Raw genomic sequence first — 4,924 nt, 5'->3', positions numbered from 1 at the left:
TATGGTGGGCAAAAGATTCAAGCAGGAACTTCTCAAATAAAGATGTCAAAATGGCTCCTGCGCAAATGAAACGATGCCCGATTACCTCCACATAAATCTGAGACATTGCTTTTGAACACTCTAAAGACCACTAAACAGTGGATGGGGGATTGGACAGATTTTGTGGATAGGGATATGAAAAGCAAGCTTCACCACCTAATCAAGACAGCAACCAAAAGGAACCAACTGGTAACTTCTCGGAGCAGCGTGGGACGAACATCATAGTCACAGAGACAAGAATTTTAATTGAAGCGTTGTTTGCAACAGGAAAAAACTGGAAGCAACGTACAGGCCAATCACTAGGCAAATATTTAATACATCGTGAAACAGCCACACAGCAGATACCATGCAGCTGTTAAAAGAATGAAGTAGAATTCTATTTCTTTTTTTAAATATGAAACTCTGCACTTACAGATTTTAATTCTGTAAGTAACCGCAAATGACCCCCCATTCTCACACATTCCTTTCATTTCCGTTCCTTCTCCCCTTGGCATTTACAAGCCCGAGGTTGCTTGGAGAGGACTCCCAACTCAAGACTTTTCTTTCTGCAGGTTTCCGAGACGCAGGTGTGAACGTGCGTGTCCGCGAATATTGCGGAAAGTGCCCAGGAAGTCCGAGTCGCTTGTCCAGGAACCCTTTATTGAATTGCAGTATCATCCACTAGTTCTGTATTTGCTCAGGACGAACTCTTTGATTCATATGAGAAAGGCCCGGACCAAACCGTGAAATTCTTTGTTATCGGACCCACTGTTGGCGAACTTGCTACATATTCACTATTTATTTACCTTTGCCGTCGGAATTGTCCTGTGTCAAGTAGTCGTGGCCGAGTGGTTAAGGCGATGGACTTGAAATCCATTGGGGTCCCCCCGCGCAGGTTCGAATCCTGCCGACTACGTGTTCTAGCAGTAATGTTGCGTGGCTTTTCTTTAGGTTATCCCAAATCCGTGCTTGACGCCCACTTTCCTTCCGTAGATCTTACTTCGACATTGTCTAAACTCAATTCACAGCCAACACGGATCATTTAAACACTTAAGATCATGTCAGACTCCTGCCTCTCCTGCTATAATAGTTCTGAGGTAGTAGTCTCATAGCCACTGTCCAGTCAGGATTCAAAAGAGTAGCGACACTGATGGGTACTTATCTTAAAACTAAAGATGTCCAAAGATATGTGCCAGACAGCAACACTTTACTTAATATTTACATTCCCATTTTACAGCTGAGAAACATTTTACAGCTCAAGGCTGCACAATGAAACAGCATTTAAACCAGGATTTTCAGAATGTGAACCCAGGTTTTCTTAAATTGCACAGGTGACACACCCAGAATTATCAAGTTCTTAGCAGATCCAGGTTTGGATTTGATAGTACCCAAAAATGATAAAACGGTAGCTCCTGTTTAACAAATCCACACTACACACCACCCTCCCAAAGACTTTGCATGTCTTATAATTTATATCATACTTACAACATACTCATTTTACAGACCAGAAGGTCCACGGAGGTAAATATGGCCATCTCCCAACTAGAGAGCAGCAGCCTGGAACTTGAACCTTGCTTGGCTTTGATTCCAAGGCCCTGGCCCTCCGCAGCTGCCCCAGTCTGCTTCTGCCTATGCTGGGGATTAACGCCACCACCTGTCTCTGTCATACAGAGTTGGTTCACTGTTTTGGATTTATCCTTTGTGGTAAGTGGAGTCATTGGTAACTCCTTGACAAAGTCACAAAGTGTTGTGATTTAAGCTGTTGGATTTAGCTTGGGGTAGGAAGGATATTGCTGCTCCTCAGGTGTCTGGTGCCTCTGTTGTCTCCTAGGCAGGGGCTATCCTTCATCAGTGCATGAGTTTATCCCTTTTGAGCAGGAATTTTCATAACAGTTTATAAAGAGCTCTCCACACATTAGGTCTTTTTCAGCCCCTGGACCCCAGAACCCAATACTAGAAAAGACTTTTTCAACCAACAGAGTCCAAGGTTGGTTTGAGTGAAAGGTACAAAACTCTTTTGGCCCCAAAGATGGAGAGAAATTGGAGTTACACCACACATATTGGAAGGTAGTGGGTTTAAAAAAAAAAAATCTACAAAGCAGAGCCACAAGCTAGATCAAATTTCACGTTAGTAAGAAATAATATTCTAATCCTGCTGCGTAGAGATCCCAAAGCAAATTCTTCTGTCAGCACCCCCTAACTCCTCCAGCACTTTCAGGGGGCAAATGTGTTTCTGTGGCTTCACAAGCACATGGGAGAAACAAATAGTAGATTCAGAGACTTACAAATTTAGTTCCCATCCGGAAGAAAAAAAGATGGGAGCAAAGTCATGTACTTTGAAAAGATGAGAGGGATGGGACAGAAGAAAAAGGATAACATTCATTAGAGAGAAAAAATTGTAAGTATAGAATATAGGAAAGGACATAAATATATCACAGTGTTTATGAGAGAAAATTGATCAACTGATCAGTACCAGGATATTTTCTTGCAAAATTATTTGAATCTGAAGACCAAGGAATAATTATTTAGTGAGCGCACACACAGATCATCTAATTGCTGAGGGGAAGAAAATCATGCTAGAAGCAGCCTACTCTCAAGTAATACTCATTGTTGTGAGTGAATAGAGAAATGCCTAAAAGATACTTAAGGAAATATAATGGGAGTTAAGGATATTATATTCAGCTAAGATGTATTTGTGTCAAAGCCAAATTATTCACACCAGAAAGTATTGTGCAACTTTTAAAATGGATAGATTATCCATAACTATTTGGATGAATCTAAAAAAATACCATGAAAATATCATTCAAGTAAAATGGACAAAATATTAATATGTGCTTTGTGGGAACACATTCTAGTAAAAATGTAAACATTAAATATGTTAAAAATTGCATTTGTGGGAGACATTGGAGAGAGTCCATTATGGAGCTAAAGAATCAGTCAGTCAAGAGAGAGCCTTTCCATAGATTGATTTACAGATGATACAACCTAAAAATTCTACATGTGCTTAAAGTCATTGTAATCTTTGAGATACAATTTAAAATAATGATGTATCTCATGACACCTTTTCAATGGGTAAAAATTAAAATGACAGAAATTTCAAAATGCTCACAGTGTTGTGGAGATATTCAAATGTTTGTGAACTGTTGGTTGGACATTTATGGAGCCATTTTGGAGAGGAATCTGGCAATCCAATTAAAAAAATTAAATATACCATATGATTGATTTTTTCTGCTCCATTCATTTATCCCACTGAACTTTTCCCAAAAGCCTGTAGGAAGATATCTACTGGTAGGAATTTTGGTCGATCTGTTTGTCCAGAACTTGGTGAGTTCATAAACAAATATGGGTGAATACACATATTGAAGTATGGTATGGCAAGTGGAAATAACAAATCAAATGTAAAATGGATCACTTTACATTTATATAAAATTAAAAACATACAAATAAAACTGCACATTTCACGAGAAAACCTTCAAATAAAAGGTTACATATTACGGCTTTTGGCATTCATCTCAGAGGAGGCCAAGGTGCAACTTTCTTCAGTCGACTGGCATCAAGGTTCATCCAACAGCAGCCACCTCCTCCATGATGTTCACGTTTGATCCCAGTGAGGTCAAAGTCATGGACTTGAAGTACACCGGTGGGGAAATCAGTACTTCTACCCTGGTCCCCAAGGTAGGCCCCTAGGGTCTATCTTCAAAAACAGGTTGGTGATGGCATTGCTAAGGCAATTGTTGAATGGAAAGATCCAAGGATTGCAGTGAAACTGACCATTCAGAACAGACAGTCCAGACTGAGGTGGTACCTTCTGCCTCTGCCCCAATTGTCAAAGACTTTAAGGAAGCACCAAGAGACAAAGAGAAGCAGAAAAATAATAATAACCATAGAAATACCACTTCTGATGAGATTGTCAACATTGACTGACAGATGCAGCATGGATCTTTAGCCAGAGAACTCTCTGGAACCATTAAAGAGATTCTGGGAATGGCCTAGTCTGTGGACTGCAGTGTTGATGGCCACCACCCACATGACATCATCGATGACATCAACAGAGGTGCAGTAGAATGCCCAGCTAATTTAGAAATACAAAGTTAGATATTTGACAACACCCCCCCCCAAAAGAAAAAAGGTGCATAGTAAATAGTAAAATAGTTGCTACTAGAGTTAGAAGACATGGAGTGTGCTGTGGTGTGAAAGGGACAAGGTCAATCAATCATTAAGTCAAAAGAGGTACCTTATCTGCACTAATAATGGTAATATGCCTAGAACTGTGGGCATAACTAACTCAAATGTTTGCATTTAAATTTTAAAAATTATGATTCTTTGATATTATATAGGTGGTGTTAATGTCCTCCAGTCAAGAACACCAGGAACACACCTATGGTTGAACAAGTTTGGTTTATTACTCATTGCAGCAGGGAGAACACACACCGTGGGGAATCATGAGGTGTTTCAGTAATAGGGTATTAGAAAGAACTTATTCTAGGATTTGGGTTTTGGTGGGGTGATTTGAGAGAAGGCCTAAGGAAGCAGGGCTTTGCTCTAGATTGGATGCTGTTAGAAAGCAGGGGCTATTCTATAATTGGGTATCTCAATATTATTTATAAGGAAACAGACTAAAGAGAGGATAAAGCTGTAATTGGTAAGAATGTAGCAGTCATTCAGTATAGAAGAGAAAGAGGGATGTTTGGTATTTTGTGGGTGGCACAGCAACCTTGTTTTTGTCTGTGATTAGACAAAATTATGAAGTGTCCTTGTTTTGTCTCACTTTATTATGGTCTCAGAGAAACCTCTGATGTTTGTTGTGCCAGTTTGAATGTATTATGTACCCCCCAAACACCATTATCTTTGCTGTAATCTTGTGTGGGCAGACTTATCAGTGTTAATTAGATTGTAATTCTGTGGG

The 4,924-nt window shown here is 39.7% G+C and overlaps 1 non-coding gene across 1 annotated transcript; it reads left to right on the top strand.

Moving 5' to 3' along the window:
- Positions 1 to 852: 852 nt before the first annotated feature.
- TRNAS-UGA lies at positions 853 to 934 on the top strand. Its single transcript has one exon. It is a non-coding gene; the product is annotated as a tRNA-Ser (tRNA).
- The last annotated feature ends 3,990 nt before the right edge of the window (positions 935 to 4,924 follow it).

Source organism: Choloepus didactylus, chromosome 7 (genome assembly GCF_015220235.1).
Source record: "Choloepus didactylus isolate mChoDid1 chromosome 7, mChoDid1.pri, whole genome shotgun sequence".
Taxonomy (NCBI): Eukaryota; Metazoa; Chordata; class Mammalia; order Pilosa; family Megalonychidae; genus Choloepus; species Choloepus didactylus.
Note: the sequence above shows the minus strand (reverse complement) of the source record. Positions and strands in the feature narration are given on the sequence as shown.